This window comes from Hylaeus volcanicus, chromosome 8, assembly GCF_026283585.1.
Source record: "Hylaeus volcanicus isolate JK05 chromosome 8, UHH_iyHylVolc1.0_haploid, whole genome shotgun sequence".
Classification (NCBI taxonomy): Eukaryota; Metazoa; Arthropoda; class Insecta; order Hymenoptera; family Colletidae; genus Hylaeus; species Hylaeus volcanicus.
The window spans coordinates 16,122,239-16,149,437 of record NC_071983.1 but is presented as its reverse complement, the minus strand read 5'-3'; the positions used below and the strand labels follow the sequence as shown (position 1 = coordinate 16,149,437).

Sequence of the window (27,199 nt, the reverse complement as noted above, 5' to 3'; positions counted from 1 at the left end):
ATCTTCTATTTTTCAATGATAACTCCTTGAGTCCTCCACTTTTTCATGTACTTGGCGTAATTTTTTTACTTTTTTGAAGTTTCTTTACTTAATACGCGTTCCAAGGATTTCTACGCTTCCTCTAAACAGTTCGTCGTCTTATTATTTCCCATATCCTGTAATGCTACACTTTCGTCTTCTTCTCGTGCATTCCGACATCGTCATCATCGTGCTATGTTTAAGTTAGATTATAAGTAATCTCGCAGTTACGAATCGAGTTAAGTTAAGTTGGGCGAGGTTGCAAAGCAGCCTCGCTCTTCTTGCTTGCTTCGACGTAACGTAATTCCTTGCACATACTTCCTCGTTTGCTGCTTTAATACGGTTATAGTACTTTAATAAATATTAGATAGACTGGAAAGTAATGTCGTTTCTTTTACATTAAATTCAAACAAATGTTTAATTAATTTGTATTTTTAAACAGTTATGCAACCGTCCTCGTTATCGACAGCCTTTCGGCATCTAGTGTGCAAATTTTCAATGCTAGATCGATAAAAACAATGAGCTGATGAGTGAGAAAAAAAAAAAGTATTTAAAATTGGAGGAACGACTTTCCAGTCCACCTAATGGGTTAAACAAAATTGAATAGAACCGAATAAACTGTACATTGATCATACGTGACGTGTGAAGATGACCTAATTGTTTTTCTCCAATAAGTAACAAGGGATTCGACCGAGGAAAAATGAGATTCGTAAATGAATAAGGTTTTCTTTTGTCTACGCTAAATTGATCACCCACGCAAAGGGTATCGTTGCTCGACCAAACCAACATCGTGGAAACATCAAACCAACCATTTAATTTAAACAAATTTCTTCAATAGATATAGAGGGTATGAATATTAACCCTTTTAGTGCCAGGCGAAAAAGAGGTGCCTATGCGAGAATAACCGGCCGAATTTCACGGTTTTACTAGGGTTTGGGAAAATGCTCCTAAAAACAATATTTACACGATTCAAAGAGCAGTATATTAGGGACGAAATAGAGAACAAAACAGTGACACTAGTTTTTCTAAATTCATTGAAAATTATATAAATAACAAAGGTATAAAATATCATGAAGAAAGTAAAAGTTGAGTTCTCTCTTACAAAACGTATTTTTTGCACATACAAAAAGTCATCTTTTCATCGTAATTTTATATAGACCATTTATTACAAACTATATATACTTTGCATTTCCAATATATTTTGTAACAAGATAAATAATATTACATAACAAAAATAAAAAATAACTCGAAGGTGCATGGTAAGCGCCGGACAGATTATCTCTTCCGAAATACGTAATTGTTATAGGTAATATAACATTGCTGAAACAAAATTATGTTGTCATAAATATATTTGTGATATAATTTTGCATGATGCTTCATTATAATAACATAAATAAATAAATTATTTTTTTTTTTAGTTAAAACGAAAAACTATTTTTTTTAATTCTTTCATAATGAAATTAGACCATTTATAACGTATTATAAATTTATTTTGAGATAGAGTTTTCCCGCAATGCACTTCTCGCCAGTGCAGCGAGGGCCGATATATCGGCCTCTGGCACTAAAAAGGTTAATGGGGACTGACTGTATGTAAGTATACAGAAGTCTGCATAGAAATTGCACCACCTTAAAAATAACACTGTTTTCAGTTTCACTCTCACTTTTGTGTCAAGTGAATGATATATTAATTACTCAAGCGATAACCATTTCCAATACTGTAGATTTCGAACACGACCACGTTATCCAACAGTATATTAAAAAAAATTGAGATTATCAATCTTCGATATGCAAAGTACAAGAAAATCTTTGCTCGGAAGTAGCCGAACGGGTTTTTTTCGCTCCAGTCGATCTTCACTCAAGCTGAAGATACCCTGACCTAACCGAGACCAAATCCTTTCCACTCTGCGCCATCTTGTTGCAAAATGTGCGTACAGGAATCGCGTTACATAAAATCTCCTAATTTTGGGAACGCGTCTTTTTTTGGTATCGTTAGACTTGATTATAAATTCTTCTAGCTTTCTCGAATCATTGAAACACTAACAAAAATTTGTTAGACTTACGATGTCCCCTCGTGGGGGACATCCGAGTGCAAAGAGTTAGTATTTCTAAAACGCGACGGCAAGTTGTTATTAGTAAGCCATAATGTTAGCATAAAATGTCCGTAGGGATGGGTGGTCCCTGGCGAGCGGACGACACCCTCTCCGCGGCAACCAGCAAACTGGCTGTGTGGAACAGAGGGTGAACGGTACAGCGTTATCACGGCCGAATCTGGTCAGGGCAACGACACGTGGTTAAATTATTAGGGCCTCGTATAATTGGTCGTACCGACGGCTTGCGGTTTGCTCGTACACGGAACACCCGGTACTTTGCGTTTGTTGTCGAATATCTTCACCCCACCCCCGCGAGCCGGAAAGGTCGCCCGGCAAATAAATTTAACGAGGAATATTTCCCCATTGCATCCAACTAAGCTCCTCAAAACAAGCGGTAATTACATCCCCCCGGTGGAAGCGTATTGCACGCATTCGCGCACAGCGAGCAGGAACAGAGAACTAATCGATGAGTCGTCCATTATTATTTGACTTTCCCATTATAAGACCCGTGGAGTTATGATTGAGAGAGTGCAACACAGATTACTTAGGCTTGTCTGCTACAACACCAACGCTGCCATGCTCACCGTCATGCCTACGATCCCATGGAGTCGCATACTTGAATTATTCGGTCGGTTGGAACGTTGCGCGGCTGCTTGTACAGAAGTTAATAAATTAGCCAGTTAACCGGCCCAATATTCCACGTAAATTGTATTTTCTTGGAACGCTTTATGGCTAATTCAATTGCTTAGACGGCAGATTTCACATACATCGACGATGGTTTTATTATCTGTTGTTTAGTCACGTCCGATGTGGATGCGCCTTGAGTCGCGATTATGAGGCCGAGTGTTTACGGAGCGTGCGAACAAAAGAGTCTCGATGAACACGAGAAAAGAAGCAATTTACGTGATAGAATACCATAAAATGTTAATTACATATTTCATAGATTATGATGTTATAAATAAATAAATACATATACATATATCAAGGGTGTAACAAAGGAATGAGCTTGATATCCATCACTCGAAGTATAACATTACCCGTTCCGTTATTTGAGACGTTCACTGCACAAATTCAATAACTTCACAGATCACATAACAATTGTAACATTACTGACGATTATTTTTTGGCTATTCTTTCTTATTAACTTTATATACCGCTAGATGAAAGCTACATCTACATTTATGCATTCTACGATATTTATTTGAATTTATATTATAAAGGGAATTTTAAGAAACAATGTACATTATGTCACCGCATTTCTCAACTTTTTGTTTCATGGAATTAATTGATTTATGCAATGAACGGCTAATGTATTAGAGTGTATAGCCACATGCAATAGTTATCACATGTAGGAGTGTGATATATAATATGAGCGTAAGTGTCTGAGTATATCCGTGTATGCAATGGTTGCGTGGGAACGCGGTGTGATTTGTTATTTATAATAATTCGGAGTTCAGTTCGGTCGAGACAGTTGTAAAAGTCAGACAATAAATAATTCGTTGTCAAACTGTAATACGTCTTAAAGTCATTAGATTCCTACACACACTAAAAGTTCTTCTTAAATTTCCATTCGTCTTACCATTACTTTATCTTACATACAGACAGTTGTAAAAGTCAGACAATAAATAATTCGTTGTCAAACTGTAATACGTTTTAAAGTCATTAGATTCCTACACACACTAAAAGTTCTTCTTAAATTTCCATTCTTCTTACCATTACTTTATCTTACATAACTCCTGCTAGCCTCCCTACAACTCGGGTACCTCGGTATTGCTAAACCCGTACTGTAGCTACAAACATAGCTACAGCCCCTAAGGGTGATTTTACTATCGCGCCTGGAAACAATATTTCAAACATTCGAAGCGTTTTTAATTCCATAATCTCCGAGACGCTGTCGAAATTTAATTCGATCTCTACTAATGAAAAAATACGCTTCAAAAGTATACCCATTTCCCAACCTCGCTCGCACCCCGTAACAAAAAGTACATTCAGCTAAACAAACGAATTCGACAAATTCCGCGATAACAATCCGATAACGGAACCGATCGAGGAGATCGAAAACGCGATCGAGGCCCCGGAGAAAAGCTCGCGAACAAAAGAAATAAACGCTAACAAGGGAGCCGTAAAAAAAAAAGAAAGAACGCAGGAAAACGCGACGCGTCCGCAATTACGAATCAACGATCATCGAACTCGGTGGAAAGCTCATCGAAGCGCGGAAAATGGCTGGCGATGTCGAGCACACGATCGCGGGGGTCGCTTTACCCTGACAGGAAACGGAGCTCGCATTTTTCTGTAATTACGAAATTGGAAATCAAACCGAAAGTAATTGGCAAAAGTTCGCCTTGTTTGCGTTCGAGAACCATCGGTTTTTAGTATCGTTTGGCTGCGTTCCCTTCCCGAGCGACGTTAATTAATCGTCGAGTAAATTCTATTCGAGTAAATGGCGGCCGGTGTTTCCCCCGAACGGAAGCAGAAGAAGAAGTTCACGTTCGGTAACTTCGGGGTCGAAAGTTACAGGAGGAGGCACTTACGCGTGAATCAATTTCATTACGTTTCCGCCGCTCCCGGTATGATCATAATTAATTGAAGTAATTACGAGATACGCTTTACGCGCAACCGAGGAAATCGATTTCCGCGCTTTTATTTGCTCCAATAAACTGTTTTCGTTCCCCTTTTCAGAGGCTTATCGCGACGTTACCGATGTTCGTCACAGCTTAAATCCCCCGGCGCCGGAAATCTACCATGGAATCGTTCGATCGTGTCGCGAACACTGCTCGATTCTCGAAGAACGCGGAGGAAGAGAACTCTCGCACCCTCGTTTTCATCGGCGGAGCCTTTCTTCGCGCGCTTCCCTCCACGTCGCACGCGCGCCATAGAAACAAGCGTGAAGGGCTTAATCCGTTTCATTGGCCGTATAAAAGCGAGGGGGTTGGGCGAGGGTGAAGGGCAAATAAGAGAGCGAGAGAGCGGGAAATGAGAAGGAAAACGGTCGCGCCCGAGCTGCTTATGTGCGTCTCGCGTGACATCGGTCGCCGTTTATTAAGCGTTATTAAGCGGGAAACGAGAAAAGAGCTCGACAGCGACGGATCTTTATTTTATACGCGCGTCGCGAATACACGCCGCTACGGATTATCTTGGCGTACAGCTGACTGACGCGAAATTCGAAAGAAGAGCCTTTAATCCCTCCCCGTCTCTAACGACCGCAGCGCCAGGCTGCGAGCTCCGAGCATTCTCGACCTGTTTCACGACTAGCCGCCAATCAACGCCTCCGTTGCTTTGCTTCCGCCACCCCTGCCTCCGTCTTTCACCCATACCGGATGGGAAAGCGTCGAAAAACCGACGATTAAAGGAGTGTATCCATGTGTTCCAGGAAATCGATTCTCTTTTAATTCGCTCGGTGTTCACCCCTTCGATATCTCTCGGAACGATTTCTATAAATGTTATTGACGCCAAACCTACGCGCAGAGTTCAAATAACAGTCTCGAAACAAGTCTCCAACCTCTTAACCTGTTAACTGACGAATTTAGATTTAAAAGATCTCCACAGATGGCAAATGGTCCGGTTGTAAATTTTACGAAGAACGAGGAAGGATTGCATTTATATTTAACAAAAGAATTAACAATTCGTTTCTGAATATGTTGTTCCTTCTAAAAGCTCGAAAATCGTCAAAAAATAATAAAATACATAAACAAGGGAAATTGGAAAAAGAAAATAATTTTAAAAATTTCAAATGGTTTAGTTGTGATATTTTTCCAAGTACGATACCACGCAAAAAGCCACTTCGCAGGTCCTACACCAATATCTTGACTCCTTACGTTTTCCATTTTTTTTTCCGGCAGTTTTAAGAATGTAAGTGTTTTTGAGCCACGAGCGCTCTTTATGTAAAATACATAGCAGTTGCATTGGTAATATAAAAGAAGCATACCAGCAAATAACATTCTTATTACATTTTATAAAAATTTCGCGTTTTTATAGTCAATGGTAACTTTTAATTTTGCACTGTAGGAACTATAGTTTCTATAGCTCGTGTTCCGCGGCGCGTTCTTTTCGCATAAATTTATAACGCGTATGTTAATATATTCGTGTTAGATGCGTTTTTGTTTAAACAAAAGTTTCAAATTCAAATGACTTCTTATCTGCTTAAAATCGTTTATTAAAATTGAAAATTTAAATTATATTCTCATGTATATAAATATACATATAAATAAATTGTAAATATGTTAAGTGGAAGTTAAATTAATTCCTACAACACGACGAGTATACACGTCAATCGAACCGCAGTAGAGATTTGTTCCGACGTGTGTATGTCGCAGGGAGATGATAAAAATGATGATTTGATAAAATCCCTAAGTTAGATTCGAAATATGACTAGAATAAAACACACAAAACTCTGAGATAATGAGGCACGACTAAAGGGTCACACAGATTACTCTGATGTGACGTGATCCCGCGTCATAAGACGCGTGATATGAAAATCTAACATAGGGTTTTGCATGGCGACGTTCACATTACTCTGACGTGACGTGGGCTGACGCTATCTGACGAAATGTGCGTTCTGACGCGTCAGGAGCACATCAAAACTACTACATTTTTCGTGAGCGTTGGAAGGCGTCAGAAGACTCGGGTGTTTTCTAGGAACCTGTTTTCCATTTTTATGAGATAAACTAATTTAAAAAACAAAAACTACACTAAAAAGTATAAAATAATTTTTAGTTAATTTATATAAATTTATATGACCAGTAATTTATATGAGCAGCTCTAGACATAATTGGTTATAAAAGTATGAGAAAATGCAGTGAAAAGTATGAAATAATTTCTATTTAAACTGCATTCTTGTCAGCTTTTCATGCATTTGATTAGATATAAAATGCAGCATATTAAATACAAAAACATACTTTTTCTTGTACTTGAAATGATGAAACATATTGAAATAATAAATAAAATTATTAAATCTAATCTTAAGGAATTTTAATAAGAAAAATTATTAGTATTATTATTGTTATGCACGATCTTTATTTGTACTGGAAAAAAATGTTTAATATCGTTATTAAACGTTAAACGTTATTAAATCTCGCACGGCTAGGTTGGTTGTTGACAAACTGGACAATTACACGTCTGAAGTAGTTAACATCGCCTACCGCGATACCTCTTCGACATTGCAAAAAAGAAAAGAGTGTTCCGTCGCAAGGAACATAACATTGAAATTTTGTTGGTACGTTGGCCTGCGGTCGAGAAAAGGTTATTTTTGAGATTTAAGGTATTTCGAGTTTTTAGCGTTGAATGGTTTTTAGAATCTCTAATACCCGTTTCGACCTCAATAACCGAAGTGCCATAAACTCAGAATTATCGAAGGATTTATTATTTCTGACAACTTCTCATGTCTGACGTCAGCCCACGGTGCCTGACGTGACGTGCTCCCACGTCACATCAGAATAATCTGTGCGACTCTTAAGATCACGCGAATGTTAAATAATTATATTAATCTGAAGTTAAACTTAGCATCGAGTTGTGTAATATTTCGCCTGATTGGGTTAGATTTGTGTCTAGTTTCAAAGGGGAGTGGTAACAAACGAAACATAGAGCTGTGCGAGTTGTTATTTCAACATCTTCCGTGAATTGATCATCTACCTTAAGGATTTGATCAAATCTCAATTTTTATCATCTCCCCGGGAGATATACACGTCGAACGCACTTAAATGGTTAAAACAGTAAAAGAACATTTCCCCCGACTAACGGGAATGCTCCTCGAACGGATCGGGGTTGCTCAACATCTTGTACCGTACTCTACCGCCACGCTTTCAACGTTCCTGACGTTTCTTTGTTGTGTCTTTAACGTTCCTTCGTTTGCTAGTTCGCGAGCAACCGTTTCTCGAAATCCTATCCAGGAGCGAGCGACGCGAAATGGAAACGATACGCGAAAGCTCGACGTTCCTCTGTGTTTCGTTAACAAGAGCACGAGAAAAAAAGGGGAGAAGGGAGAAGAACTATATGATAACAAGAAAGCCACGAGTTCGCGAGGATAAAGAAGAAAATAATGCGCAGTCACGGGGGAGAAAAATATTTTCGAGGCGCAGTGATATACAAGGAGAAATGCTCGCGTGGAGGGAAAGAAAGGCGAGAGCCAAAAGTGGAGCAAACAACTCAACACCATCTTTAATGCAGGACATCTCATGAACCGAGTTCGTAGTAGGTTTTCGTGATACTCTTAAGAACGGTGGAAGGCGGAAACCTCTCCGTAGAATTCCAGCGTTCTTTCGTGCTGGCGTAAAGAGCGGAAAGTATGTACTTCCCCTGGAGAAAAAGGTATCCCTAACGGGCGGTTTTATTATCGAACGAGAGGGGAAGTAGCACGCACGATATCTCGCCCCGCCGAGTATCGATGGCCTCGGTTAGACCAGCGAGGTTATAATTGCGAATAAAAGCGTTCTTAACCACGCTTCTGAGAGAAGAAAGAAGATCTCGATGGGGAGGTTAAAATAATGCCGCGGTACGAGAAAGTATCGGTGATCGGCCGCCGCGATCGAGTACCTAGCTGCATAAAAACTAGCCTTATCTCGAAAGCTATCGCGGTTTTGCATCGATAGACTGGACGGGGAACTTGCTGCTTATAGACTGCGCGCGGTCCGAAGGTGTTGGATACGGCATATTTCATCGATTAACGCTTTCGTTTGTAAATTAGGGTAAGTGATCTAGAGATCGAGTTTTTTTTCGGTACGTTCGAGTGAAATTAATTTACTTCTATTTGAAAAAATTACAGTAATTAGAAAATCGTAGAGGACGCTATCACTCGAAGCATCGTCGATGAAATCGTTCGATGCAAGATTCGAAAAGTGAGTTTTCGTTCTTGAACGTGATTTCTCATCCGTCACTGTTCAATTACGTTCAGCAAAATTAAAGAAAGTTTGCTATTTTCCAGGGTAATTGATACGAGTTATAAAGCGATCCTTTAATTTTGTTATGAAATTCATTCTTGGTTTAACGAACCTTGATTTCCTAGTATTAAAGCAAAACCTTGCCTTCTTCTCTACCAATGGAAATCATTTTCTTCCCTTCCCCATGCCACGAACGAAATCAGCGTGTAGCGACTGGTTTTACGAAGAACATTCGTCGCCGTTTGAAAACGGCTGGACGGCAACGTAAATTGACCAAGTAAGCCGACAACAGGATTTCTCGTCCGTAGATGCTCGGGAGCTTAAAGTTTAATGAAAAGCGTTACGTACGGTTGGTACGTCTCGCGGCAAGTCCGGGGGAGAATGGCTCTTTAAATCTTATCCGGATTCGAATGTACGATTATCGGAACGGGAAGGGTACACGGAATGGGTGGAATTGGATAAAACGTCGTTAATCGTTGAACAAAGCTGGCATTGTCGCGCTAATCAGCAATGGCCACCTTGATCGAAAATAAATTGTCGTGAACGAGTAACGCGAGGTCCGCGTTTCACCCGAGCACGAACGCCACTTTTCTTTATTGCGCTTTCATACGTGTGCTGGGTACGTTTCAGGGGTGCGCCTTGAAATTTACCAGCCAGCCTCTGGCCCGTCTGGTGTACACGTACCCGGTTGGACATAAATAAGTTGAAACGTGTGCGTGCACGTGTCTCGATGATACTCTGAACGACTCTAGACGACCTTTGATTCGCGGTACTTCCCCGATACCGGAAATGTTGCCGATAAGTCCCGACTAAAACAAGGTAATTCGATCGACGGAAGCTTCGCGTTAAACGAACCGTTCTTTGAGCAAATCGGCCAACTCCGTGAAACAGAAAGTTGAGAAATGCGATGAAATAATGTACAAATAATAATAATATATCTTGTATGTTTGTCGTTTAATGGTGTTGATCTTTATTATTCAGGAAAGTTATTATAGATATAAAAAGTTACGACTCTAACAAGTGCTTTGACACTTAATTTTAAGATTATTCAAAAAGTGGAGTTAATCGAATTATGCAGTGAACGGGTCAAATGTAAATAAAGACAGTGTTCAAACTTACATAGGTTTAGAGGTAAAGTCGAAACACTCTCAGGATGAGTGTTTCGTACTGGAACGATCTGGAACAGGCTATCCACAAACACAACCGTTTCTGCTCGTTCTGGAAGGATCGAGAGGCAATGTGGTGTCTCCTTCCACTCCCCTAATCTAAATTCGGTTATGAGGCTGTTATTAGCGACAGCTGATTAGATCGTGACGTCACGGAGCCTCTAACAGCCTTCCCGAACTGAGATGATCGTCTTGTGACCAGAAGGCAACGGATCCCCGACATGTATACGTACCGAACGTGCCGAGCCAAACCGAGTTTCGTACCTCATACCGAAAGCTCCGTATTAGATTTCGTCGTCTGTGTTTTACAATCGTGGTGTTGCGTGTGAATGTTATTTTGTGTGCTTAAATAAATGTTTTGTGGACTTTCCTTGACTATTGAACGAGAATGAAAATATTGAATGAGATTTTTAACACATTCGCGACCGGCAGATATTTTCGTTTCTAATACCGAGTTGTAACGATAATAATACAATTCTGAAGCTGGACATCGTTAGGGCAAAGATAAAAATTACAAAATATGTTTTGAAATATCAATGTCGTAAATATGTAGTGTATCAAATAAAAAGTTATCATAATTTGGAATAGAAATCAGGAATAGAATTTCAAGGGACGTGAGTTCACGTCAGCGATCGCAAATATGTTAATACGAAGGTTTATTTGATTTGCTACCTGTACGAATACGGTGATCGACGACACGAGGCTATTGTGAGTGGACTAAATAAACACATACCGGTATAAACACGATAATTCAGGATGTAACCCTTACCTCGTTGCGAATGACCAAAGCTTACTCGATTCTAATAAACCGACTCTTATCAATCGACCCCGAAGACCGAAAACTATTCCCTCAAAAACCACCGCACGAGCAAACCAAGAATTCTTGCTAAAAGGAGAGAAACTGGCATCGGAAAATCGAATCGATCGACCATGAGGGTTCTTCCGTCTAAATCGCATCAAATTCTCTACGTACGTGTTGCACCGCCCTCGCCCTACGTCGTTCTATTACATTTAAGTGCTGTCAATTTGACGCGATAAGTAAATTCCAGCCGGCCCAACTAAATTCGTTTTCGATGCAACTGCGCGGGGAAAAACGTACTCGTGCCAGCTGGTTCTTTTCGTTGAAAGACGTCGACGTAATGCCACGAACGCTGCGGTTCGTCGTCGGGACGACCGGGGTGGGTAGGGGCTGTTTAACCGATTTAAGGGTGGAAACCATCGGAACAGCGAGTGGTCGGTCGGTGCCCCGATTGTAGTCCTTATCACCGGCAGTAACAGGGCGCACTCTCGCGTGCCAATGATTGCATGGTTCCTGGGCGTTCTACCGTGAGCACTGCCGTCGCACTAATACTATTATGGATTCAGGTCCTTGGATCACCATGAACGTACTACCTTCTGTGCCCTCCAGGAATACAGAGACTAGATTACGTATACGGTGTCAGTTGCATGTCCTAATCAGAGCTAATGTCCATTGTTCACTCGCTGGACAGCGCTGGCAATGTCCGGAGTAATCGATCGCTTCGTGACTGAAAATCTTCCGAATTCCGAGGATCCTACTCCCGAAACGAAACACGGCGAGCCCGTGCGAATAAAAACGAGCGAAATTTTCGAGAAATCCGAGGCGAATATTTTTCAGCGGCGTGAATGCGAGGGAAAAGTGCAGCCTTTTGCTCGCGACGGGCGAGTTCTTTGGAGCGAAGGGTTTGCTTCGGTTATGAGTGTTTTGAATGGAGAAAGACGTGCCTTCAGGTTGAATTAGAAGCATGTTTTTTAAAATAGGGATGTACTCTGTTTTGATTATATCCAATTCTAGCGTGGGTTTCTATCGTGGTCTTAGCTTGCAAAGGAATAGAAGCTAGTCGCGACCAAGGACCGTTTCAACCAGTCGCAGAAACAAATTTCAGTTCGTGCCACAAAATGACAAAAGTTTACGCGCAACGCATCGGTAGCCCACGCATAAATCAGCTTGTATCGCGGCTATTCGTGCGCAACGCTCGACATAAATTAGATCTAATTCTCACGCGTTCGAGTACGATAGAGCACGCGTTGACTCTTTTCTCCCTGTTTATTTTTATTTTTTACAAGTACTTTTGTTCGAGAAAACATGCACACTGTTGGAGAGAGAAACCGTGGTGGCATCAGAGAATCGAAGTTATTTCTGTATTTTCTCCAAGTTTGATATTTTAAGAATTCCATCCTGAAGTATTAAAGCGAAATTTGTAATATTAACGAAGGCGTAACTTTTCCGTGGAGCGTGTCCCGACCCTCCTCGAACTTCCAACGAGTTTCTCTCGAAATTGGTTTTTTCTAACTAGAGAAGAAGTTTCCCCCCAAAAAACTGCTAATCCGATTTACTTGAAATCTGATGTGTAAACTCGAAATATCTTATCTTATTCGCGGATACCGTTTGAGAAAACTTCGAAAAGAGACTTTTCCTAAAAAGCTTGTCGGACTATATGGCGAAGGTTCGAAAGTTATTCATATCTAACATCGAGCACTTTTGGCGTATTTCGCAGGTTAATCTGAACCCATATTGGCTTTCACCGATGCTCTGTTGGTCAATTAGACTCCAAACCTAGTTAGGCAGTATTTTCGTAACATGTTTTACCATTTTAATGTCATTCTCTAGTTAATCGATCAACGGACCATGGATAAAAGCCAATATGGCGTCGGATTAACAACTCAAATACGTCAAAAGTGCTCAACTTTACATACCCATAACTTTGTAACCGATGGATCCCTAACATTAAAACTTCCATTTTTGTGATCTAGGCATCAAAACCTATGGTATAAAAATATGGTTTTCACTTGCAGATTATGCTTCTACAATCTTGCCAGAAAAGTACGAAACACCCTGTATAATTTCAGATATCCGCATTTCCTTTAGATTCTAAGGTGGTGTCCCCTTATATGAGCCGTTCATTGCACACATCGATTAACTCCATAAATAATGTACAAATAATAATAATAATAAACAGTAATAATACGATGTGACAATGTTTGTCGTTTATTGGTGTCAATCTTTATTATTCACCAAAGTTATTACAAACATAAAAGGTTACGACTATATCAAGCGATTTGCCACTTAAATTTAAGATATTTCAAACAGTGGAGTTAATCGATCTGTGCAGTGAACGGCTCATATGAAACAGAGTCGTAGCTTGCATTCGAATAGCGGGCTTTACTATAATGCGACACGAAAGCAAATCTTTATCGCCTGAGAAACACCGTTCTCAGCTCGGAAAAGGTAAACGTATCTAATGGCCCGCAACCGTACGCGTGCATTCTTATGCCAGGATACGAATAAGTTGCACAGACGGTTTAACGGTTTCGCGAGAAGTTCGAGTGCTCGGTAGAATACGAATTCCCACCGAATCGCGGTTGTCTCCTCCTATTGCGGCACGGAATCGATTAAACGGGGGATATATGGTGTGTTCAGAAACTGGCTTAACATCGCCCGAACTTTTGCCCGAAACGAATGGTTAATAATTCCTTGATCGATGTAAGAGGAAGTTTCCTCGTAGTCGATTTCGATCGCACAGTAAAAATTCAACGGTACTTTGCAAATGCTTGCGATTTAAATCGTCATTTACGTCTTTTCCCGGGGTATTTTATTTCGTAACCCACCCTCGCGTTTAATTTCGCTCGCCTTTGAACCTAAAACGTACACCTGCGCATACCCTTCGGTTGCCACGTTTCACCTGGCTTAGCCTTAACGCGGCGAAGCGTACGATCGCGTGGAGCAGGGTTTAAGGTTGGCTTACTCTTTAAGTGACAGTAATGAAATCAGGTGTCAGTTGGTTCTGTTGATAACGTATTCTGGTTTCTTTGGTGAGCGCGCAGTCTCGCCGACTCACGGCGCGCATCCACCGTTCTCCATACCTTTCAGCTTGACAACATGCTTCCTTGTTGGTGTACTTTGCAAGTGTACATTTAGTAAATTTTAATGTGAAGCTTCCTTCCTTTGGTTCGACCGTTAAAAGAGTACTTCTTAGCGGTTGCACTCTTTGTATCCTCCACAGCTAAACAGTTGTTAATGGGTCAACGTTAGAATCTTTGATTTGATCGTTAGAAGAGTGCTCCTTAGTGGTTGCCCTATTCGTATACTTCATAACTGAACAGTTGTTAACACGTTGGTCGCAACGTGAATATTTACGAACATTTCTAAGAGAATGAAATTTTGTTTGGGGACAAACGAGACTTACTGAATCCAACATTTGTCGTTGTATTTATTATTATAACGTTATCGAAGTTCACGAATGTTAACCAGATTTATCCTCTTTAATACCTCGCTTTAAAAGTTATGTTACTTATGTTATATAGTAAAGAGCCTCATCATCCACATGTGGATGTTATGGCGATGAACGTATTAACGTATTACGCTAAACATCGTGAAATGAACGATCCAGCAACGAAATTATCCAATACGAAGTCGAAGAAAAAGCAAAGACTGATCGAGGTGGACAGCTCCAGGCGCTGATAAGTCCAGATCTAGCGCTGATGGCGTCGAACGCGAAGGAGCAGCGCGTCTGAAGGTTCTCCAATATTTAAAACATGGGGCTAGCGGTGTCGCATGGCGTCGCGGGTCTTGAAAAATGAGCAAACTTTGTCGAATATTTTATCTCGTCGCTTTCCCCCCTCGGAATCACCGTTTCTCTCGAGCGTGCTTAATTAATTAGCACGCAAGCTCGCAAAAAAGTGCCGCGACGAACGACGCGGGGCGAGAGAGAGAAGCGCGAATCGGAGAGGACCAGAGGCTCGAAAAGCGCCTCGAAAGGAGGAAAGGTGAGAGGCAAACGGTGACAACGAGACGGGGTCAGAAAAGGTAAGAGAGACGGGATCGCGCTTGGCAAACCAAGAGACTCGAAGACGCCGCTGAAGCATCAGCCTCGGGCACTAGTTACGCCATAGCTTCGTTCAGGTTCCACCGCAATTCGCGAGTGTACGTACTTCCAATCTCACGGCGTTTCCCTGAAACATCCACGAACATAAACCCGTTCACTTTATCCCCGAGACGAGCCATCCCTCTGTTCTGCAACCCCAGTTCCACCCACGCGTGGTCCTCCGGCTTTGGGGAAGGTTGCCTTGCGTGGACAGTGAGGTCTGAATGAGAATTTGTATATCGTCGAGTCTCCTTTTACTTCGATCTGAGGCCTTTTGTTCTGGTATCTATTCGAGACGCTTCCTTAGCATTCTATTACCACGAATAATAATTGTAAGCTTAGATTGACTTCAAGAATGTAGACCGATCCGTGTAATTTGAAATTTGAGAATCAAGCCGCCTTTACCTCACCGACAATCATCTTATCGACACTTCGAGTTCCAACGAAATGAAACCTAAACAAATATTATTGTTGGTTGATTTACTACGTAAAACCTAGTGGTGACCGGGAGTCACCTCTCGAGCGCAAAGGGTTAAATCGCATTAGTAAGTACAGTCAGTGCAATTAGTGCGATTTGAAATTAGTGTTGCAAACCGTTTGCGCTCTTTGTTTTACTACTGAAGAATTGGATCCACGGTCGCATGCGACTAGTTTCAGAGTGGTTTGAAACTGATCGGTTGCGCCGTGTGCGACCGGTCTAAGAAGTATTCGTACAGCACTCAATTTAAAATAAATGGTTCCTGTACGAATACTTATTACACTGACTGAAGTTCGAATCAACGTCAGATCAGTCCACAATGATTCGAGTATTTTTCTCAAGGGCGTTCCTCCTCCATAAAAATGTCTCGAATTCGATGCAAGAAAATTCAATCGACTTCTGACTGCGACATCAGCCCTTAACTCCCTTCCAAGAAGATAGCTTTGCAAACTCCTGAATAAACAATAACCCTATGCAGCCACAAGGAAATGTCGGAAGAGTCAAGAGAGAATCATTCTTTGCCATCCGGGTTCATTAATTTTTGACTAACAAGTGCCGGACATCTGTTTACATTATAGATGAAAGTGGAGACCCCGCAGAGGATACTATTCCACGAAGAAATAGTATTGCTCGTGTTTCTAGAGTAGGGCGACTCTCTACTTTCGTTTGAAACGTTAAAAGTGACACGAGAGCGGCGGATTTTTAAGTGAAATTAATCGACTTTCAATAATCAGTCCCTCGAAGCGGTCTCCCGCGTCTGACGCGTTCAAATGGCACGATCGAACGAATCCTTGAGGGGTTAACAGAGGGTATGCATATCAAACTTCGTGACAGTGATGGGTATGGATTCGATTAATAAATGAATAGATACTCTGAACAGCGTTTTGTAACAATACGTTCAATGGCCGCTTAGATGAGCTTCAATAATTTCAACGTATTATGCATTATTTAACGGTTTGACAGAATTTATCATCGTTAATTTGTAATCGCCCAAACTAAGTCACTCAATTTGCACTACTTTTTATTTCAAGAAACAAATTGTCCTCTCTGTTAGAAACATGGCAATCGCAGGAACCAACGAGGGCCCCACTTAGGCAACCTTCCTATGCGTAATTAACGCTGCATAATTAAATGTACACACCGTCCTAGTGGGAACTGCTATCTCGATGCGTATCGATCTACAGGGTATACTACGTCTCGCAACAGTACCGAGACATTTCGATGCGTCGTCCAAATTCCGATAGCTTATTTCCAGGTAACGCATTCGAATCGCCGCGAGGGAAAATGGAAGACGATGTTCCATCTAGAGGCAAACCGACGAGCGATCGCATACGTGTAAACAATGTACATGCAAACGAAAGGGTTGGGGATGTTTCAACGAGAAAGAACACCGTCGCATGCCGGTGCTACTCGTGTCTAGATTTTATTTATAGCCTGTTAACCCGCCGTGACTGTGGTCGACGTAATCGTGGGGTCATTAAAGTCATTAAAACCACCACACCGACGGACGTGCCTCTATTCATACGGTCTCGCCAATCTCTGGCGTATTCTCCACACGTTTGTGCGTCGTGTTTTCGTCCCCCTCGCTGTTCTTACTCGCCGGACGAGACCGGCGGCAACAACCCGTCCAAATAACGCGACAACTCGAGCGCGACGCGTACCCGTAGTTTCCGTATTCCGCGTCTTCGTAATTTCATCGGACGTTGCTCTTAACGATCCGCTCGCGTAACAGGTTTCATTCTTTTCCAGATCTCGCAGCGACAGCGGAGGGGGGAGAGACCGCGGGAAAACTGGCGCGTTTCATAAAACACGATACAACACGAGGTTCTTTATGAAATATCAGATAGCGTTGCAGGAGAAACGAGAGACAGAGACAAATGGAAGGAGAAAAGGAGAGGCAGCGCCGGAGGATGCGGTTAAAGGAAGCTGAGGGAAATGCAGCTTCAGCCGGCGAACGCGTCGGACGGCTCGAGTCTAATGAACGAATGGAGTCTCAGCGAAAAAAAAAAGAAGAAGGAAAAAGGAAATAAAAAAGCTCACCGTCGCTTTTGCGGTCAGTTACTTTCCACCCTTTGCTGCTCTTTTTCCCCTTATACCCTATGGCGCCTCCTTGCTACCATCGCGGTACGAATTCCAACAAGAAGCATGTAAGCATCTCGTGGTTAGGCGAGTATCTCTTTGTTAAGAACGTCGAGAAAATTAAGAAAACGCTGAATTTAGAAGGTATCCTACTACAGAATCCTACACGGTGGCGTTTCTTCTTTGAATTTTTTACTCGAGGAATCGAGATAACGGCTTGGTACTCGTTTATATGTATTTCATGGGAATGTATATTTTTTTTCACGAATTATTATTTTGGAACGATTTGATTTCTACGTTTTATCGACACGAAACCCGAAATAGGTATTATTTCGTCTATATATTGTTTTTAAAGTACGACGACAGAAACTAACGATAACCCTCTCGCCCTCTCGGTACAATCGCGAAACAAAGACGAACGAATACCCGATAACGACGATTCGATAAAAGCGAATGCGCATTCGATTAACGATGCGAGAACATCACCGGTAGTGTTCATAATTAAATTATTTCTAACACATAAAACGATGAATTCAACTGTAAGCACGTCGTAGTAGCATAGAGGTGCCGATCGATTTCCTGAAAACGTTTCCCTGCGATAAATAAAAGGTGGAGGGTAAAAAAGGAAGGTACGCCAATTAACAACCATCCGCGATGTCTGAAATCAAGCATGTCGCGTTGAAGGTAGGTAACGGACGGACGTCTGTGTACAAGCGAGTAAGAAAAAGTGTAATCCAATTACGGATAATCGTTGTGTTCGTTGGGAGCTCGTACGGGCATTCGGGCGCGATATCGAGTGATTAAAAATAATATGCGAGCGCGCGTGATCGGAAGTTTGTTCGCGTGTAAGCCAACACGGCCAAAGCACGAGTCACACCGCTTGTTGGCTTTGATTCCCGCTTTTTCACCTTGCTCTTTCCCTCTCTAACCCCGGCTGAACGTAAGTGCCAACCCTCTATTCGATATACCGAACCCGTTCGTGCATGAATTCTATACAAACGACGTGCCTGCTACGTGGAAAGTGTGATTAATCGACAGAATAATGGTCTCCTTTTTCACTTTTTCGCCACCCATTACCTTTCATTGGATCATATTCGTGCACACTATGCAGTTTATCTCGAAACGTTTGTTTGATACCTCTTTAAAGAGACAAGCAAATTAATTTAAACGCGATACCGTGCGCACTGCTACTGTTAACGATCCTTTACCTCGAGCTGACTTCGTTATATCGTTCATTGTCCTCGAGGGGCTGTTTGAATTCAACTAGTTCCGACGAAAGATTCTCTGCCCGTGCTCCACATATTGATAACTCACGGCTCAGATCCCCAATCTCTGCACTCGAAGAGGTACTTGAAGATTGGCTATCCATCCAGATAACTGAGTAGAATAATTACACCTTATCAACTCCGTTGATATCACTCCTCTTCTCTGTTACATTTCTTCACTTATCGCTATTCCAACAGATGGTTTCGTTTCTTCTTGCAGCAGTGCTCTACGCGAGCAACGAATGGTTATCTACTTATAATATTCCTAGAGTTTCATCCATCGATTATGGAACGACGATGGGTCACACAGAAAAACTCGGTGCAACGAATGGTATACGTAGTGTACGAAAGCACTGCCAGAGCTTTTATCAAATATCCGTACATGGTCTGAAAGAACGCGACACGAATTCGCAGTCGATAAAGAGCTTTGGCAACGTTATCTATTGCTGGTTATGTCGGGAATTACGTTACTCCTGTCGGTAACACGATTTTGCAGACGTTGGAAAGGAACTTACCTTCCTTTTCTACGTTTTATTCGTTGGTAAAACAGGAGGGTAAAAACAGGCGGTAAAAAATTAAATATATTTAAAGGAAAACAATTTCTTCCAATGTTTTCGATGAGGTGACGGTTGAAAATCTCTCTAAATTATTTATTTCCTCGACTAATCTCGGTAAAACTTATTCAAACAATAATAGAAATATTAATTTGTAAGAAAGACAATGATAAAATCGAAAAAATGATAAATAAAAATTCTTTCAGGGCTACTTTCGCACGGTTTAACTTGCAAAAAGTAGCAGCACGTTCAATTAAATTTCGGGAGAAAAGATCGCACTGCTCGAGAATGGGGAACTTATAGATATCGTTATAAAATTCATTCGTATTACTGGGTGTACAAGCTTATCTAAACTTAAACCGTAATCGTAAGAAAGTGCAACGAGTGCAAGAATAAATAAAACGTTCGATAATAATTGATATATCGTGCCTTTGATATTTAGTTTCGAGCAAGTAATAGATGTAAGTGTGTTTAAAACACGTACAATAATCATCGACATACTGTAGTAATCGTCGTCGTGCATTCTCGATTAATCTAATATCGTAATTACTAATACATAGACGATGTCATGCATATAAAGATAAACTAAACGTATTTGCGGGAATAACCATAATATATGCCTGATGTGTTGCACACAAGTTGAACGCAAATTGTGCAATGTTGTACGGAATCGTAACGAGGAAGGAAATGCAATGCATTTGAGGGTGGATTAAGGAAACATGAAAATATTAATAGAAAATTAATATACCGAGATGGGATTAAAATGAAGTATTATACAAAAAAAATGTTGAAAATCACTGAATATTAATATAAGAATGGAATAAGATTACTTCGTTTCAAAATAAATAGCGTTTAGGAAACACAGTGTGATGAAATAAATGTTTAGCAAATTGCTATTTGTACTAGATAGAATTAGTTTTAATTTGTGTTACCGAAGCAAAATATTGCATAAATGTCCAGTAACGATGCACCTACGACAAACGAACAGTAATAACAATACTCTCGCAATATCGGAGTACAACGAAAGCAACATAATCACTTGTTACTGATTTATTTGAAAGGCAGGAGAATTGATACTTTATCGCGCAATTAAAGCATATTCTAAGCAATGAATAAATCGCGTCCATAACGGATCGCTTTAATAACAACATCACTCGCAAGTCACGTGTACCTGAAGACGGAGTAAGCGTTTATGATTTCGTAAAAATGCACGCTACTGGATAATACGGGTCAAATGGTAAATAAAATATAACTAAAAATAAACATACGTTCGTTTGATGTTAGTGTCTGAATGTTTTCGCTCATTCCCTCTTGGAATGGTTCCGTCGGTACGCACCTGTATGTTATCTCAATGGCGATCCTCTTTAAGCACCCTCTGTAAGCAAACAAAGAGAAGAACATTAGTGGCCTTGGGACAATTAGTATTTGTCGTCGGTACAAGGAGTAAACGCGATCTAGTTACATCGGATGCAAGAGTTTTCTCGAATTAACGTCCCCTCGTAAAGAAAACTATATTTCCTCTCTTTAAACATTATTGGCTGCATAATGAAAAGTCTAGCTCTTTTTAATAATAATAAAAAAAAAAAAACGGAATTATCTTGTGTTGTACACAAAGACTACGTATTTTTCTCGAAAGAATTTGAATATTTATCTTGTATATTCAAATGCAATCCACGGATTGATCACCAAGATTCGACGAACTGCGTCGAAGCAAAAATGTAAATAAATAAATGTATTTTTTTGATATTTAGTTTTCACTTATTTGTATAAACCTATTTGCTTTTTTATTTACATTTCAATGCACTCAATCCCTGAATGGAGTGCATCGACATCGTGTACCCACGACTAATTCGTCGATTGCACATGAAATATTAATTTCATTATTTTAGTATCAGGCAATAGAAAGAATAATAATTATATGTTTGAAATTCTTTTTTTGTAGCATAAGTAAATATATAAAATGAAAAATATATGATGCTATTTAATACACGCAAGATTGCTCCAAATCGGTACTTGAAAAAAAAATGTAAAGTAAGTCTAAATAAACTATTACCTTAATTATTAAGTTGAACGACTTAACAATTTTAAAACAGCGTATCTCAACTACAACGAGTGACCCCCACGTCATTGAAATTACAGGTTACTTAGGACTCCACCCTGCATAATATATCTCAAGGGCAAGGTCATTCGTAATGTGTAATTTTCTGTAGAGAATCGCGCTTAATTTCTGATTAATTCTGATTAATCCTTTTCTCTGTAACATTTCAAATATAAATACGCAGATCTAACGTAACGGTTTCAAAATATACACGAGGTATATATTTCGTATATGAGAAAAGATTTTGGAGTCGATTTTTTGCCAAGAGTGGAGCATTTCTAACATAAATGTTGCAAACTTCGTTACCCGAAGGTTAAGGCCAACCGAATGTCACAGGTAACAGACGCGTCGTTTAACGTTAAACAATGCTATTATTTAGGAACACCATAAAATCGATACTTTTCCTTTAGAAAGTTCGCGGAAACGGGAAAACAGTACCATGCAAGCACGAGGTATGGGTATCGAAAGGTCGATAAAAATCCTTTCGGTGCACGTAAGAATATTCAAGTAAATGTCACATCAAAACGCGCAGGACGAAAACAACGATGTTACCACGAAACGACGATGGAAAGCACGTCGAGACACGAGAGGTTATATGTACGTACTGACGCGCTCAACTGACATGCGACGCATGCTTGCCTTCGAATGTTTCGTTGGATTCGCATTGTTGTATCTCGATTGAAATCAAGTTACGACCCTCATTGTTCCGTCGACGGTGCGTAATTAATTCGCTACACGATGTAAACAAATTGATTGCCCCCTTGTTTGGAGGGCGACCGTAGAAAGGCAGAACAAACGATTACGCACGAAATAGCAAAACACTTACCACGATTCTCGTGTTCACGTCGTCAAGTCCTGTATAAACGTTCGCCTGGCACCCTTACATCGTAAAACGACGTGCACTGTATCTATCACTACACACAGATTTTACAAAAACCTCGAGTAAAGTATATAAAAAAGGCAACAATTAGGAAACTGACAAGAAAGTCGCCATAGCGGTGTTACTACTGGGCGGCCATATTGCCTTGGCTTCCCCCTTCCGACATCTCGCGGCGACTCCCGAACGAAGCCGGTTACCCACGAAAAGTAAGGTCATTCGCAACATGGCGGCAAGCGAGGCAAGACGTGAAGCGGTTTCTCCCAATTTTCACAGGTTTTCGTCATTCTATAACGTTATCGAATCGCAGTCCTTTGATTGGTAAGTGTCATTGAACAAATCTATTGTAGATTTAACGACATTCGGGACCAAATGAATCGATCATTCAAAAATTTCAGACAGTTGGCGAGTGGCGTTCTTCCTAACCCACCATCGGCTTGAACGGCGGGTAAAGATTACGAACAGTTCTCCGTTTTCCAATGAGCCACGGTCAAACAGGACGCCTATTTAGATGAACACATCTGGTATATCGTTGTACAACTGATAATGTGAGTACTGCTAATATTCATATCACTGATAATATTCATTGGCGTTTACCGCCAATTTCAATCGGGCGCACGGACGACTTTCGTCTATGCCGGTAGATTTCAATCGATTGCTACGCTAATAGCAACTGTACGCGTCACATGAAAAGTTTTCTACGCCTTACCTTTAAAAGATTTTGTGCCTAATGCTCCGTTTTTGTTAAATAATTATGCAAATAAGTCCAGTTTATAAATTTACTTCCCACTTTCCGATGGTATTCGCCATTTTAATTTTTCAATTCGTACTGCTACTCGTTCTCGAGTGGTGGCACTGCAGTCGCCGTTCGATAATCGAAAGGGTTCAAAAAATGCATAAGACATTAATATCAGAATTCATGCGAGTCTAAACACGTTAATCGGAGGAGGGAAGCTTTGATCAAATGTTAGATTTTACTCTTTAATTGTTTATATATGGAATTCAATATTATGCGTAGATTTCGACTTAAATAATATTTGCATGTTAAATATAAACAAATGTTCAATTTCCCTGTCGCGTTTTAGTTACGTATTTGGTTAATCGTTCGTCTATATTTGATATCCAGCGATCCTCAATGAAAATGATTATAGTATAGCGAACACCGAAGTAGGTAGATTTATCATTGTTGGCCCAAGGGTATGTTGTGCCATTAGGCCACCTTGATTAATGGCGCCCTTTGCCCGCAGTGAAAATGTACTTTTTTATATGATCAATTTTATATAGAGGCTCCGAATTAAAGAATAAAAATTATATTTTCCTCGAGCTCCTTATTTCGAACAAAATATAAATTTCAAAGTTTACAACGTATGATTTTAAATTAATTAAAATAATATAGTATCGATAAAGAAGGGACATATTATACTCGCTATTTTTTAAATACAATTTCGTTCGATGCATTCAGTCAGCATCCAAACCGTTTTCAAATGTAAAATTGGTCATGAAAGTACATGAAATTAAGGGGATATCTTAAATTAGGAAGTCTAAAAAAAGCAGTTTTACGTGAATTTTTGTAGGATGGAAAAAAATAATTAATTCTATCGAACTATTTCTCCTATTTTGTGTACTCTGTACAAATTTTTTCAACAAGAAATATTCAAATGGAGTCCAAGAAAACCAAAAGAAATTTTCATTTTCATACATTTTACTTTTATGTGAACTAAGAAAATTCATATAAAAAATTGTTCAAACAACTTTTTTATCAATTTAAGGTGATTTTTTTCACCCAAAGAACTCGTTCTTTTTTTTCAAACTTGTAGTAATTTCACATTTCACCATTTTTGCGGGTTTTTCTTAGTTCACATAGAAGAAAAATATATGAAAATGAAGATTTCTTTTGGTTTTTTTGTGTCAAACCAAAATTACGACCTGCATCTTTCTCGCCGATAGGAGGTTTTAATTGTGAGGTGCCCCAATTTGAATATTTCTTGTTGAACAAATTTGTACAGACTACTCGAATATGTATGAAAATAGGATAAAAAGTTCGATAGAATTAATTATTTTTTTCCATTCTAAAAAAATTTACGAAAAACCGCTTTTTTTAAACCTTCTAATTCAGGATACCCCCTTAAGAAATTAAGACAACATTCCTCTACTAGTTTTCGATTGTACAACGGAATAAAAATAATAATGCAGCCTCGCGATCGATAATATGATATTTTCATAAATCCTGAACTGCCACCGCGTAATACTTAACGGCAGCTAATTTGCAAGCTCTTAGCTTCGAGAAAACTGGAAGTAGAACGCGTAATTTTAACGAAACTCATGCGTCTAAGTTTACGATGTACGTCAAATGTCGCGTGCAACAAATTGTGAGGATCGCTGGGGGTACGTTTTCCTCAAGTAGAGAATTTTGCGTTCGTTGTACAGCGACCATCGTGTTAAGAGTCGTTACGTGAGTTTGGTTATCCGCTCCCATACGAAAGCACCTAACTTCCTTAACGAACTCTCAAACGAAGTTTGGTGACTTCCTGCTTCTATTTCAGTCTCGAAACGCAAGCTTAATTAGCGTCAACAATTTACATTTACTATTTAGCTTCCGATAGCTTCTTTCCTTGTCGCATCAGTATCCTTCCTGAATTAGGCGCTCGAGGTCCTCTGAAGACTCTCCGACAGTATCACTAGTAATTCCTAATGAATAAAGCATACATATGAGCCGTTCACTGCACGAATCGATTAAGTCCACCAGTCTCACAAAAATTGTGACATTACTGACGATTATTTCTTTGGCTGCTCTTTCTTATTAATTTGATGTACAATTAGATAAAAGCTACATTTGTATTTATGCATTCTACACTATTTATTTGAATTTATATTATAAATATACTATAAAGGGAATAATCGATTCGTGAAATGAACGGGTATATGTCCGTTAAGAATTTTACAAATTCTAGATACAGTCAGTGTAAGAAGTATTCGTACAGCAACCCATTTTGCTGGCTAACGTTTTCCTTTGAATTTCCGTCTTGCGATACACAAATTGAGAATCACATTTCTCGGAATTAACGTCCTGCTCGTATGGCAACGTTTCGTAGTAAACAACGTCCTTCGAATTCCATCGTAAACAAAGTATAACATTCTACGGTTATAAACTTGTTTTTCCAATAGCTAGAATACGTCTTGCTTAGCTTACGTTATTATCTCGGTATACTGTTATGTTTTCAACGTCTGCAACCCAGCGCTTTAAAAATAGTTTGCTATTATTTCTTTCTGGTAGCCAATGCTTCGATCCATTAAATTTGTCTCGCTCAAATTATGGGAAATCCGAACCCTGTATCTATCGAACGTGTCAAGATTTCCAAACGTACGGCAACTGTTGCGTGTAATATATTTAGTAGTGCTTCTATTATCTCCCCTGGTGCACCGCGAGAATGATTTAGCCAATGTAATCACTTATTTATTGCAAAAGAAAATAATTTCCTCGATCGAAGTAAATTACTCTATTCAAGATACGTTAATAAGTGAAATGTGTATTAACCCTTTAGCGTATAACAACGTGTGAGACGCGTGATGAAGAATTCGAGTCGAAAATGAAAAGCACGAGTCAGACACGTCGTATGGACGTGCACAAGAGACTTTGTACCTGACTATGGCACCCACTGTTCCACGATAAATCGTAGGGCAAGGGGTTAATCACACGTGACTATCAGGCAATAGGCGCAACGTGTATCGATAAATCCGTAAATACAGTGAGTAACTTTAATATTCGGACACTATGAGATTTTTACATTATCACATCATAACTTCGTTTCTAACAAAACAAGCAAAAAACATAATCAAGTATTATATTAACGTATATGTTTAGTAAACAATAGTATACGTTTTATTTACATAACTTACTGTTATTGTTAAATAACACGATTTAAACAAAACATTGTCTGATTTTCGCGTTACTTTAATATTCGGACACTTTTAGAAACTATGTATTTTGAGGCTAATTTTTATAATAATATATGTTTTAATATCTTGTTGGGTAGCCATTCTCTTGTATCGCTTCTTTTAAACGTTGTGGCATATTGCCAATGATTTTTTTTAAATACTCAATAGTTATTTGGTCCAATTCTTCTTTTAACCGATGTTTCAACATTTCTTTTGAAGATATTGTTGTTGTCCTGATACGTCGCTCTAGTTCATTCCACACATTTTCGATAGGATTGAGGTCAGGTGATTGAGGTGCTGGTTGTAAAACTTTTGGACAATTATACAGTAAATATTCTTGCACGATGCGTGGCTTATGTTTCGGGTCATTGTCCTGGTAAAACTTAAATGTGTTTAAAATTCCCATTTGTGTAACACTTTTACGTAAATTATTTTTTAATATATTCAAATACACATTTTTGTCCATAATATTGTCAATAAAAACTAATTCGCCCAGCCCAAATGTGGATATACAGCCCCAGACAACCACACTGCCTCCTCCATGCTTTACAGTCGGCCTTAGATTTTTAAATTTAAATTCTTCATTTTCCTTACGCCACACCATCCTTCGTCTATCTGATCCAAGAATGTTAAATTTACTTTCGTTGGTAAAAATGACATCGTTCCACCATGTTTTTTTCCTTGAAAACAAATTCTTTAGCAAAATTTAATCTCTTCTTTCGATTCTATTCATTTACATACGGTTTCTTCCTAGATACTCTTCCATTGTAACCATTATCTTTTGAGGCTCTGCGGATTGTTTGGGGATGTACCTTCTTCCCAGTCTCGTTTAAGAGCTCTGTTGCTAATTTTGGTGTACTGAGTGGAGGATCCTTCTTTATTT

The 27,199-nt window shown here is 39.7% G+C and overlaps 1 protein-coding gene and 1 long non-coding RNA gene across 17 annotated transcripts in view; one reads left to right on the top strand and one right to left on the bottom strand.

The window, feature by feature from the left end:
- Window positions 1-27,199, bottom strand: part of LOC128880862 (tyrosine-protein phosphatase Lar) — a 589,166-nt gene that overhangs the window by 388,933 nt on the left and 173,034 nt on the right. For 7 of the 15 annotated variants that reach the window (XM_054131367.1, XM_054131377.1, XM_054131380.1 and 4 more), the window contains exons 1-2: window positions 22,330-22,514; window positions 20,742-20,780 (exon numbers count right to left, since the gene is read on the bottom strand). The gene's annotated coding sequence lies outside the window, so the exon portion shown is untranslated. The other 8 variants (XM_054131369.1, XM_054131368.1, XM_054131370.1 and 5 more) reach the window with 8 other exon arrangements.
- LOC128880864 (uncharacterized) overlaps window positions 22,590-27,199 on the top strand; it is a 125,616-nt gene continuing 121,006 nt past the window's right edge. Inside the window, exons 1-2 of one of the 2 annotated variants that reach the window (XR_008457929.1) lie at window positions 22,590-22,701; window positions 22,779-22,928. This is a non-coding gene — a long non-coding RNA (uncharacterized LOC128880864). The remainder of the gene's footprint in view (window positions 22,702-22,778; window positions 22,929-27,199) is intronic. The other variant, XR_008457928.1, reaches the window with a different exon arrangement.